The 14,257-nt window shown below is 38.1% G+C and overlaps 1 pseudogene; it reads right to left on the reverse strand.

The window, feature by feature from the left end:
- Positions 1 to 8,448: 8,448 nt before the first annotated feature.
- LOC132658967 (heat shock transcription factor, Y-linked-like) lies at positions 8,449 to 12,661 on the reverse strand (annotated as a pseudogene).
- Between the last annotated feature and the right edge of the window lie 1,596 nt (positions 12,662 to 14,257).

Below are 14,257 nucleotides of genomic sequence, written 5' to 3' on the forward strand. Positions count from 1 at the left end.
GGGATGAAGGGTTAATAGGGTAGCTCGCACTGAGGGTCCTTGCATACAAGGCGTTCTGCCAAAGAGTCTGGACACAGCCTTGAGTTTAATGGTCCCTTGCAAATGAGGGAGCATTCCCTTCTTGAGATAAGAAGGAGATGGTGGCTTTGGGCAGATTCTGCAGTAGACAGAGATTTCACTCCCCTTTGCTATACGATAACATGTATGCACCTGCGCTGTGCTGAAAAGGCTTATTCATGCATTCTGCAATTCTGCCTAGGGGGCTTTTATAATAAATGGCAATTAGTTTTTTGCCCAGTTCTGTTCCTCTGGCCAGAGTATGTACGTGTCTTCTGTCCTTTGTGTGTGTCTTGTTTTATGTTATTTCACTCGTAATCTCCAACAAAACACCCTCTTCCAACAACACAACAGATGACTCTACACATGGATCTCACCAGATAGTCAACACCGAAATCAGATTGATTATATTCTTTGCAGCCAAAGATGGAGAAGCTCTATACAGTTAGCCAAAACAAGACCAGGAGCTGACTGTAGCTCAGATCATGAACTCCTTATTGCCAAATTCAGACTTAAATTGAAGAAAGTAGGAAAAACCGCTAGACCATTCACATATGACCTAAATAAAATCCGTTATGATTATACAGTGGAAGTAAGAAATAGATTTAAAGGCCTAGATCTGATAGATAGAGTGCCTGATGAACTATGGAATGAGGTTCGTGACATTGTACAGGAGACAGGGATCAAGACCTTCCTCACGGAAAAGAAATGCAAAAAAAGCAGAATAGCTGTCTGGGGAGGCTTTTCAAATAGCTGTGAAAAGAAGTGAAGTGAAAAGCAAAGGAGAAAAGGAAAGATATAAGTATCTGAATGCAGAGTTCCAAAGAATAGCAAGAAGAGATAAGAAAGCCTTCTTTAGCAATCAGTGCAAAGAAATAGAGGAAAAGAACAGAATGGGAAAGACTAGAGATCTCTTCAAGAAAATTAGAGATACCAAGGGAACATTTCATGCAAAGATGGGCTCGATAAAGAACAGAAATGCTATGGACGTAACAGAAGCAGAAGAGATTAAGAGGATGTGGCAAGAATACAGAGAAAAATTGTACGAAAAAGATCATCACGACCTGGATAATCATAATAGTGTGATCACTCATCTAGAGCCAGACATCCTGGAATATGAAGTCAAGTGGGCCTCAGAAAGCATCAAAAAGAACAACGCTAGTGGGGGTGATCAATTCCAGTGGAGCTGTTTCAGATTCTGAAAGATGATGCTGTGAAAGTGTTGCACTCAATATGCCAGCAAATTTGGTAATGTCAGCAGTGGCTATAGGACTGGAAAATTTCAGTTTTCATTCCAATCCCAAAGAAAGGCAATGCCAAAAATGCTACAACTGCCGCACAATTGGACTCATCTCACATGCTAGTAGAGTAATGATGAAAACTCTCCAAGCCAGGCTTCAGCAATACGTGAACCATGAACTTCCTGATGTTCAAGCTGGTTTTAGAAAAGGCAGAGGAATCAGATATCAAATTGCCAACATCCTCGGGATCATGCAAAACAGCAAAAGAGTTCCAGAAAAAAAACATCTATTTCTCCTTTATTGACTATGCCAAAGCCTTTGACTGTGTGGATCACAATAAACTGTGGAAAATTCTGAGACAGATGGGAATACCAGACCACCTGACTTCCTTCCTTAGAAATCTGTATGCAGGTCAGGAAGCAACAGTTAGAACTGGACATGAAACAACAGACTGATTCCAAATAGGAAAACGAGTGTCAAGGCAGGATATTATCACCCTACTTATTTAACTTATATGCAGAGTGCGTCATGAAAAAAGCTGGACGGGAAGAAACACAAGCTGGAATCAAGATTTCCATGAGAAATGTCAAGAAACTCAGATATGCACATGGCACCACCTTTTTGGCAGAAATTGAAGAGGAACTAAAAAGCCTCTTGATGAAAGTGAAAAAGGAGAGTGAAAAAGTTGGCTTAAAGCTCAACATTAACCTTCTGTTAATGAAATAAAGGAATGTTTTATGACTCAGAGTGGTACTAGGCCCCCTCACCCATAAGATGCATTTTGGGATAATCTTGGCATCAGACAATTCATCCTGGGCCATAAAATGATTTACTTGAATCTTGTAGAAGGACATATCACCATACAAATAGTTTCATTGACATAGACTAGGGAAGTAATATCTGAGTATAACTTACTGGTTTGTCAAATAGGTTCTGAGGCATTAGGCAGAATTGACTTGAGGACAAAATTTTGGGTAAAAGCATAGTACAATATCATAGTTTAAAACAAACGTTCCATAAGAAAAATGCATTGGTTATCTCAAGGTTTGAGAATAGTAAATTTCAGATGAAACCAGGTGTCATCATGGCAGCACGGTATTTTAAGAGAAACTTCCTTTCAAATTTGTATGGAGTAGGAAAAATAGGATATCAATAGTTTGTTTCCTCCTGCCACTTAAGAGAAATAAAAATGTCTGTCACTTGCAGGCTACTTCCTCCGTTTGGAGACCCCTGGCCTTGTTGCCTCTTATCTTCTCAGCTGTTGACATACGAAAAGATCAGGCCAACTTATGCCCAGAGAACTACAATACCATAGTAATAGATTGAGGAGATTAAAAAGGTAACATAGATAAATGGGAAATAAATAAATAAATAAGAAAAAGGCGCCAAAAGCAATAAACACTACAGAGAAGACAACAGATTCAGAAAGAGAACCAATCATGTAAATCTCAAGGCCAACAACTACACCAGAGCTGAGTGCCAACTGAAGAATAAAAAAACCAAATCTGACAAGATCAAACAGCCCCCAAAGAATAACAGAAACCCACAGTTAATATAGAAATGCATACCTGTGTTAAACAATGAAGTGATGCAACAACAACAAAAGGCACAGAAAATAGGAAACCAAAGTAAAAGTAGAAATAGCTATACAAAAAATAAAAATATGGTTGAAATAATCTTCACAGATCAAATCAATGAGTAGTAACAATGAAGCCTACAACTGAGAAAAGTCACGCAGCATCAACACAACGATTCAATGCATCAAAAGAATAACTCATGTCTCCTAGTGTCTCATCTGTCAGTGTCCCAGTCCTCAATAAGAGCCAAAGGACAACTACACCTCTTTGGGAAGTTCTCCAAAGATGGAGAGAACTGCCTCTGGATCTCTCTAAGGACACTTCAGACTCAAAACTGCTATCATTCCTGTGCATTCTTACAGCTGCCTGAGCCAGGGCTTGTTTTTTTTTTTTTTTTTTTGGGGGGGGGGGTTTACCTCTTGTCATCTTTTGATGTATTCCATAGAGACAGGATCTGTGTCATTAATCCTGTGTATTTAATTGCAGCATGCTCAACTGGTTCAAAGATTTCCAATCTTCTTCCTTAATGGGTCTGTCCCTAGGTCTCAGGTGTAATTTTCATCTTTCTTCACATGTGGTCACCAAAGGAGTCTGCCCTGAAACACTTGTGGCTCACTGGGGTCTGCCATGATGAGCACAGGAAGTGGTACTGCTGCTTGGAATAATGGAACCATGGTGCTGCCAATTATGCATAGGAGCCAGAAGCCACAAACAGAAGAGATTTTGGCCTTAGAGGCATGCTTTTCTAGTCTGTGTTTGCAGGAGCATGAATGGAACTTCTGCTGGCCTTTCTCTATTGCCTTTTAGTAGGTGTTAACATGTGCGAAGGTGAGGGTCTACCAAGGTATCTCCACCTCCTGTGTGTGAAAATGCAGTAAGGTCCTCCCTCTTTGTCAGTTTGGGAATTCTCAAAAGGCGTTCTCTGCAACACAACTACTTAAACTTGCTCCATCAGGCCATCTGCACAGAGTCAACAGCAGCCCTCTCCCAGGATGGCTCTCTAAATCCTCCCTTCCAGCTTCCAAACTCCATGCATACTGGTTGAGCAGTATTGCAGTTTGGGCCATATAGGCTCATGACACACATTGTGTGACTCTCGCTCTATCCATATTATATTTCATCAGCTGTTTTACCTTGTTTCCTTTCAATCCAAAATAATTTACCCTTAGTGAAGGGGCTTGCCTAGTTCTGGAAATCTCTTCCCTGCTTCTGCATTTCCCACCTGAGGCAAAGGTTTTGTCTTGCTGCCTCTTATTCTCCTTTTCCCTTCTTAATTCCTTTCTACCCAGTTATGTCTGGAACCCACATGGGACATTCTGGTGACCAGGGTCTTCTGCTGGTATGTATCTGACGCTGTGGGAGAACGATTGTCCATGTAGAGGTATTATTTGTGATCCATTCATTGAGAGAGTTGCATTTCACATCTGCCTACAATACTGCCTTCTTGGAATTTCTCAGTTTTTGCCTGGCAAGCTCTATGATCTTTTTTTCCTTGACAGTAAAACAGGAAACATTAGTTGCCAGGAATTAATCTGTTTGATGGGACGTTGCTTATGTACACACATAACTGGCACTACTTTGACTTCCAACATGCAATCAAGCATAATGTGTTGTTGTTTTGCTTTCCCCCTTGGAAATTTCTGTTAATGAGGAATTGTCATCAGCATGAAGAAATGCAGAACTTTCCACATAACATATAATAGCATAATTGGGCTCAAAAACTCAGCACTTGAATATATGTAGCTAGTTTTTGAACGTTCCTGACATTTCCCCAGAGTACTGATGTCTGATTTCAAATCTCTAAGTGTAACACCATTCAGTGGCTATCAAAGGTCAGAGACTGCCATGGGCACAATTTAATTCATGTAGAATAAGATGGCAGGTTCATAGGAAATTACCAGTTGGTACTTTACCACTTGTAAAAGAGAGAAAACAGAGAGAGCAACAATAAACAAAAAATAAAATAAAATAAGAAACAAACACAGGGCTGTGTAGTTATTTAATCATAAGAGGTACCCACGAATTGATGTTTGTATCATAGGATAAACAAGGAGATAGCATATGATCATCTATATCTGCTTACTTGTCTCTGCTAATGACTTGGACACTGCATACACAGAAACCACCCCTTTTAAAAAAAAAGAAAACAAAACAAAAATAATTTTGTAAAATTCTTAGACAAAAGAATACAAGAATACCTTATATGTCTCCTGGGAAACGTGTACACTAGTAAAGGTGGAGCAGTTAGAAATGGACACAGGGAAATGAACCGATACAAAATCAGGAAAGGAACAAGTCAAAGGTATATACTGCTGTCCTGATTATTTAACTTCTGTGCAAAGAACACTATGAAAAAATAAAAACCTCGATGAAGCTCGTTAGCAACAAAATTAATGTGGGAGATAAGAATAACCTTAGTTGTCCCAATGACAACACTGAAATGACAAAATAAAAATAGTAAGTAAGGTGCCTCTTGATGAAAGCATTATCTGTTTCAAGTATAGATATCTGAAATGAGAGTGTCCTATGTAAAAGATGAAATTCTCAGTTTCATATATGAAACTCTAGATGCAGATTTCAGGGTGTGAAACATAAAATTGTCTATTATTCACATATACAAATGTTAAGTTTTTCCAACTTAAAATACAGAATCCTCTCTATATCATACACGAAAGTATGGACCCAAAATAATCTGCAGAAAATGCGGATTTTTTTTAAAGTTAGAGTTATGAAGGTCTGGATGCAGATTTTTTGACAGGAAATATAAAATTTTCTATGTCATATATCCAAACATGGTTATATGAATCATGGGATTTTTTCATATTTGCAATTTGAAAATATTTGTGGTCTTTCCTTCATGAAATACTCAATACTGTCTATTTAACATTTGAAAAACCTATGTTGATTTTCCTACAAGAAATATAGGATTTTCCCACAGATTTCATGCATGAGCTGTGACATTCTCTATATTTCCATCAATAAAGTTTGAATTAAAGTCTTCAAATATGAGATTTGGAATCCTGTTTCTCACATTTGACAATCTAGGGAGAAATGTTCTCATATGAAGTATGAATTCAGATGAAATATGAATTTTCAATATGTGAAACAGTTTACAGATTCATACACATGAAAGAGAATTTCCCATGATTCAGAAATTAAGATTTTAGCTAAATGGCAAACATCAAACATCTATATTTCTTGTATTTCCCAAATAACATATCGAATTTTCTGTATTTCTTTGATGAATATCTGGGTAAAGATTTCCTTACATGAAATAGGGAATTAATATATTTTACACATGTAAAATCAAAACCCTTATTATTAGACAGTGAAAGTGATAAATAGATACAGGGGATTCTATCTGATAGATGAGTGTCTGAAGACCTATGGATGGAGGTTTGTGATGTACAGGAAGCAGTGACAAAGACCATCCTCATGGAAAAGAAGTGCAAAATGATGAAGCTACCAGGGCTTACAAAGAACTAAGAAGAGGAGTGAACCTAAACGAAAGGGGAAGGGTAAACTACACATCTGGATGCAGAGGCCCAAAGAATAGCAAGGTGAGATAAAACCTGCCTCAGGTATCAATGTCAATAAATAAAGGAAATAAATAGATTTGGAAAGTCTGCTGATCTCTTCAAGAATGTCAGAGATACCAGGGGAAAATTTCATGCAAAATGGGCACAATAAAAGACAGAAATGGTACGGACATGACAGAAGCAGAAGCTATTAAGAAGAGGTGGCAAGAATACACAGATAAACTATGCAAAAAAGATCTTCATGAGCCAGTTAAGCACGATGATGTATCATTCACCTAGGGCTGGACATCCTGGAATGTGAAGTCTAGTGGGACTTAGGAAGCTTACATACAAACTAAGCTTGTGGAGGTGACGGAATTCAGTTGAGAACTTTCAAATTCTGAAAGATGATGCTGTGAATGTGCTGCCCTCCTTATGTCAGCAAATTTGGGAGACTCAGCTGTGGCCAGAGGACTGGAAGTGGTCAATTTTCATTCCAACCACAAAGAAAGGCAATGCAAAGAATGTGAAAACTCCTGCCTAATTGCACACATCTCACACAGTCACAAAGAGCTGCTCAAAATTCCCCAAGCCAGGCTTCAACAAAACATGAACCTTGAGCTTCCAGAAGTTCAAGTTGGATTTATAAAGGGCAGAGGGACCCGAGATTAATTTGTTAACACCCGTTGGGTCCTCCAAAAAGCAAGAGAACTCCAAGAAAGCATCTACTCCTATTTGACTATGCCAAAGACTTTGATTGGCACAACAAAATGACACAAGAGAACAATAACATCAAAACATGGAATATTCTTCAAAACACGGGAATACATGCCTCTCAAGGAATCTTACATTCATGTAAATATAATGTATATTTATCAATTTGGAAAAAAATTTAAGTAAAGAGGAAAGATGAATTATGATAGTATGCATGTTATAGAATGTTGGTGAGTAATGTGTAGAGCATTTGATTGGTTATTACATTTCTTTATTGATAATTCAGTAAGCACTTTAAATGTGTCATTGGCAGGCTCTATGTTTCAGCTGATGTGAAAGATACATAAGGTAAAGTGAGTAGTCTCAAAACACATTGAAGAGCTGATATCTCTGCTCTCCTTCCTAGGAGGGCAAACAGGATTTTCTTCTAATCCAAATAAAGAGTTGAGACAAAGTTGTGTGAAGGGGCTTAGCATGACTGAAAATATTTGCATGATTGTAGCTTCAGCAGCATGGTATAAGAGAAAGATAAATAAATTACTGAGGAAAACAGATATGATGTCTTCCAAAAACTTTTAACCATTCTGACGTGCTGCAGTCATCACCAGGACTTTATTCTGTCTCTGTGGCGACAGATAAGCAAAATATAAACATGCATTTGGAATTAATAGGTGGAATTTTGGTGTCAGGAAATAAAGACATGCTTTAAGGACAGCAGAACAAAAATGACCCTATAGAATACCACTTGTAAAGTACATATCTTGTGCTGACGATGGGCCAGTCACTGATTATGTCATGTATCTTTGGCATCACCCTGATGGTATAATTGTGATCATGATTTTAGACATGCTACAATATCTATATTTTCAAGGATGAAATGAATTTCTATAATGAAAACAATCAGCTGTCTAATCTTTTAAGACTCTACCAGTAGCTAATAGAATATAATATGTGAATGCACTAAAGTTCATACTCTGCATTTTCATTTTTCTAATTTTATTTGCATCTCTTAATTCACTCATATCATCCTAATTTAGACACCACTTCATCTCAGCAGGGATGATTTCAGAAATCACTTTACATCCATTACATCTTTTCTCTTTGTTCTCATATTCTTGCTTACAAATTTATTAGATGTAATTTACCTAGGATGAATGACAAACGTTTTCTTGAACTAAAAGTTTATATACCCGTGCAGTAAAATAGCCAACCATTGAACTAAAGCCTCATTTTACTCTTCCTTCTTTGAAAATAGCAAATGAAACTATGAAGATGAACATGTAAATTTATTGTTCAAATACAAGAATTGTAGGTATTTGCTGACATCTCCGAATGTAAATTTTAATCTTTACGCTCCATAATCTGACACGTATTTGATTGGTCAGATTTAAATAGCATGGTTTTCATATAATCATGATTGTTGATGAGTTTATTTGAAAAAGAAGAGGCAGATGTGTAAGTGATTTTTGACACTGAGAATCATGAATTGCCTCTCTCTTGCAAGTTAGGAAAATAATTATCATGGAGTGAAATATCGCTATGCCTGACTAAAAATTTAATATCCACCATTCAATATCAGAGTTATCCAAGTCTATGCCCTAACCAGTAACACTGAAGAACCTGAAGTTGAACGGTTTTATGAAGACCTACAAAACCTTTTAGAACTAACACCCCCAAAAGATGTCCTTTCCATTATAGGGGACTGGAATGCAAAACTAGGAAGTCAAGAAACACCTGGAGTAACAGGCCAATTTGGCCTTGGAATGCGGAATGAAGCAGGGCAAAGACTAATACAGTTTTGCCAAGAAAATGCACTGGTCCTAGCAAACTCCCTCTTCCAACAATACAAGAGAAGACTCTACACATGGACCTCACCAGATGGTCAACACTAAAATCAGGTTGATTATATTCTTTGCAGCGAAAGATGGAGAAGCTCGATACAGCCTACAAAAACAATACCATGATCTGTGGCTCAGATCATGAACTCCATATTACCAAATTAAGATTCAAATTGAAGGAAGTAGGGAAAACTGATAGACCATTCAGGTTTGACCTCAATAAAATCCCTTATGATTATTCAGGGGAAGTGAGAAATAGATTTAAGGGCCTAGATCTGATAGATAGAGTGACTGATGAACTATAGAATGATGTTCGTGACATTGTACAGAAGAGAGGGATCAAGACCATCCTCATGGAAAAGAAATGCAAAAAAGCAAAATGGCTGTCTGGGGAGGCTTTACAAATAGCTGTGAAAGAAGAGAAGTGAAAAGCAAAGGAGAAAAGGAAACATATAAGCATCTGAATGCAGAGGTTCAGAGAATAGCAAGAAGAGATAAGAAAGCCTTCTTCAGTGATCAATGCAAAGAAATAGAGGAAAACAACAGAAGGGGAAAGACTAGAGATCTCTTTAAAAAATTAGAGGTACCAAAGGAAAATTTCATACAAAGATGCACTCGATAAAGGACAGAGATAATCTGGACATAACAGAAGCAGAAGACATTAGGAAGAGGTGGCAAGAATACACAGAAGAACTATACAAAAAAAAATCTTTACAACCCAGAAATCACGATGGTGTGATCACCAATCTAGAGCTAGACATCCTGGAATGTGAAGTCAAGTGGGCCTTGGAAAACATCGCTATGAACAAAGCTAGTGGAGATGATGGCATTCCAGTTGAGCTGTTTCAACTCCTGAAAGGATGCTGTGAAAGTGCTGCACTCAATATGTCAGCAAATTTGGAAAACTCAGCAGTGGCCGCAGGACTGGAAAAGGTCAGTTTTCAGTCCAATTCCAAAGAAAGGCAATGCAAAAGAATGCTCAAGCTACCACACAATTGCACTCATCTCACACACTAGAAAAGTAATGCTCAAAATTCTCCAAGCCGGGCTTCAGCAATACATGAACCGTGAACTTCCTGATGTTCAAACTGGTTTTAGAAAAGGCAGAGGAACCAGAGATCAATATGCCAACACCCTCAGGATCATGCAAAAGGCAAGAGAGTTCCAGAAAAACATATATTTCTCCTTTTTGTCTATGCCAAAGCCTTTGACTGTGTGGATCACAATAAATTGTGGCAAATTCTGAAAGAGATGGGAATACCAGACTACTTGACCTGCCTCTTGAGAAGTCTGTATGAAGGTCAGGAAGCAACAGTTAGAACTGGACATGGAACAACAGACTGGTTCCAAATAGGAAAAGGAATTCATCTAGGCTCTATATTGTCACCCTACTTATTTAACTTATATGCAGAGTACATCATGAGAAACGCTGGACTGGAAGAAACACAAGCTGGAATCAAGATTTCCGGGAGAAATATCAATCACTTCAGATATGCAGCTGATACCACCCTTATGGAAGATAGTGAAGAGGAACAAAAAAAAAAAAAGTCTCTTGATGAAACTGAAAGTGGAGACGGAAAAATTTGGCCTAAAGTTCAACATTCAGAAAACAAAGATCATGGCATTCGGTCTCATCACTTCATGGGAAATAGATGGGGAAACAGTGGAAACAGTGTCAGATTTTATTTTGGGGGCTCCAAAATCACTCCAGATGGTGATTTCAGCCATGAAATTAAAATACACTTACTCCTGGAAGAAAAGTTATGACCAATCTAGATAGTATATTCAAAAGCAGATACATTACTTTGCCGACAAACATCCGTCTAGTCAAGGCTATGATTTTTCTTTTGATCATGTATGGATGTGAGAGCTGAATTATGAAGAAGGCTGAGCAACGAAGAATTGATCCTTTTGAGTTGTGGTGTTGGAGAAGACTCTTCAGAGTCCCTTGGACTGCAAGGAGATCCAACCAGTCCATTCTGAAGGAGATCAGCGCCGGGATTTCTTTGGAAGGAATGATGCTAAAGCTGAAACTCCAGTACTTTGGCCACCTCATGCGAATAATTGACTCAGTGGAAAAGACTAATTCTGGGAGGGATTGGGGGCAGGAGAAGAAGGGGACGACAGAGGATGAGATGGCTCGATGACATCACTGACTCGATGGATGTGAGTCTGAGTGAACTCCGGGAGTTGGTGATGGACAGGGAAGCCTGGCGTTCTGCAATTCATGGGGTCTCAAAGAGTCAGACACGACTGAGCATTGAACTGAACCATCAGTCCAGAATAACTGCTCTATAATGGAGATAAAATGTGAGAGAAGTAACTATAGTTGTTGTAGCAAAGTCCTCAAGTAGCCATTTACTTGAGTGTACCTGCTATGTAAGTGCCAATTCCAAATGCTCAACTTTTTAAAACATCAGGTTGATCTACCACAATCTGGTCTGTGTGTCTAACTGATATTGCTGACGGGGTAGGTAAGTCAAATGGAGATACAGCGCTTGTATTAGCGACTATCTGGCTGGTATGAGGCTTTTGTATGAAAGGCACACTTAAACTTGCGGAGGCTGAAAATGCACTCTTCCCATTCGTTTCTGGAAGAAATTCAGAATTATGATCATCTTTTTTTGACACTTGCTTTAACATGCTTCTTGTTATCTTGAACTAATGAAGATATTGGAGACACATTGTAAATCCCAACTCTTCTTTGCACTCTTATTAAAAGTTGAAGATGGCCTCTTTTGAAATTTGAATTATAGTAGGTCTGTAACGAAAATCAAAGGATTAAATTATTTAGTTTCTGTATAAACCAAGGTAAAACTGGCAAACAAAGCTAAGTTATTAAAAAAAAAAAAAGTATTCCTTTAAGGACACAAACTAAATAACACCAAATAAAACACCTCCATTAGTAATTTTAACAGGTAATAACATGTTAGAAAGGATATGTTCCTCAACTAAAAATATGTTGTATATATACTATACATACCACTTTAAATAGCCTCAGGACTTTTATCTGCTTTCAAGTTGCTAGGAAAGCTTGTCAAACATCTAGTATCTAAACTCCAGCTATTCTCAACTTCAAAAAATAAAACTTTCTAAGCAATTTGATATTTCAAGTTTAAATTCCGTTTTAGCTACATATGTGAACATTCTTCTATGTCACGTGATTTGATCTTACATATTTTCAATAAGTGAAAGTGTTGGAATACCTTACTCAAAAGAGATGTTTTTTTCTTCTTCCAGAAAGACAGGTAGTGAAGCAGATCTTTGAAAAGTTTGTCACTTTTTACTAAATCCATAAACATTAAGCTGTCGAATTGAACTTTTTATACTCTTGGTTTCAAATATTCGGAAAGTTCCCTTTCTTTCCAAGACTTCTTTTTTAAAGAGTTCTTCATTGATCACTATACATGTGCCACTCTCATCCCACCAAATAGATTCAAACTGATTACTGTAAACTATATTCCAAAGTTTTTGTGGAAATGTGAGTGAAAGAAAATTATTTGCCTCATCGTTTCAGAGACAGAATATGTGTAGCGTGGCCTTTTGATCACAAGATCCTCAGATAAAGCATGAAAAACATATTATTCAATCATACATCTCAAAACTGAGTCCCCAGTAAGTGTATAATCATACAAATAAGATCTAATGGAGGTTTCTGAACCAGTGAATTCATCTTTAGGAGACCCATCTTGAATTTCCAAAGAAATGTGTACCATCTCAGAGAAATATTTCTATGCCAAAGCCTTTGACTGTGTGGATCACAATAAACTTTGGAAAATTCTGAAAGAGACTGTAATACCAGACCACCTGACCTGCCTCTTGAGAAATCTGTATGCAGGCAGGAAGCAACAGTTAGTTAGAACTGGACATGGAACAACAGACTGGTTCCAAATAAGAAAAGGAGTGTGTCAAGGCTGTATATTGTCACCCTGCTGATTTAACTTATATGCAGAGTACATCATGAGAACTGCTGGACTGGAAGAAAGGCAAGCTGAAATCAAGATTGCCAGGAGAAATATCAGTAACCTCATATATGCAGATGACACCATCTTTACAGCAGAAAGTGAAGAGGAACTAAAAAGCCTTTTGATGAAACTGAAAGTGGATAGTGAAAAAGTTGGCTTAAAGATCAACATTCAGAAAACAAAGATCATGGCATCTGGTCCCATCACTTCATGGGAAATGGATGGGGAAACAGTGGAAACAGTGTCAGATTTTATTTGGGGGGGGGCTCCAAAATCACTGCAGATCATGATTGCAGCCATGAAATTAAAAAAATGTTTACTCCTTGGAAGGAAAGTTATGACCAACCTAGATAGCATATTCAAAACAGAGACATTACTTTGCCTACTAAGGTCCATTTAGTCAAGGCTATGGTTTTTCCTGTGGTCGTGTATGGATGTGAGAATTGGATTGTGAAGAAGGCTGAGCGCGCAAGAATTGATGCTTCTGAACTGTGGTGTTGGAGAAGACTCTTGAGAGTCCCTTGGACTGCAAGGAGATCCAACCAATCCATTCTGAAGGAGCTCAGTTCTGGGATTTCTTTGGAAGGAATGATGCTAAAGCTGAAACTCCAGTACTATGGCCACCTCATGTGAAGAGTTGACTCATTGGAAAAGACTCTGATTCTGGGAGGGATTGAGGGCAGAAGGAGCAGGGGATGACAGTGGATGAGATGGCTGGATGGCATCACTGACTGGATGCACATGATTCTGAGTGAACTCTGGGAGTTGGTGATTGGCAGGGAAGCCTGGTGTGCTGTGATTCATGGGGTTGAAAAGAGTCGGACACGACTGAGCGACTGAACTGAATTGAACTGAGAGAAATGTTTCTTCATAAACTTTTCTCATTTGTTTGATTTTACACACTGCAGCTTGAAATATTGCTTGGCTGGCCTACAGAGAGAAACTCTCTAGACCATCACAGAGGTCTTCCAAGTCAAACAGCTGTGACATCACAAAGTCCCTGATCTCCTAGCAACTTAAAAGTAATATTCAACCAGTGTCTACTTCAGCATCAACTTAAAATACAGACTGCTTATAGAAATAGTACCCAAAACCATGAAGCATACAAAATCTCATTCCTAAAGAATTTTTACACTAAAAAATCACATCAATAAGTCTACTTCATTTCTGAAATAAAAGTGATTTATTGCCCTTCTGCATACACATTCTTTTTATTCAGTACTATTGCCCAAACAAATTTGGTCTACTGGCTTCTGTGCAGTAAAATCTATGAACTGATTTCGGGTTTCAGTGAAATCAATGGTTATTGTAGGACTGAGCAAGGTGTCTTAGCAGCTGGTGCTTCAA

This window comes from Ovis aries, chromosome Y (genome assembly GCF_016772045.2).
Source record: "Ovis aries strain OAR_USU_Benz2616 breed Rambouillet chromosome Y, ARS-UI_Ramb_v3.0, whole genome shotgun sequence".
In the NCBI taxonomy this organism is placed as follows: Eukaryota; Metazoa; Chordata; class Mammalia; order Artiodactyla; family Bovidae; genus Ovis; species Ovis aries.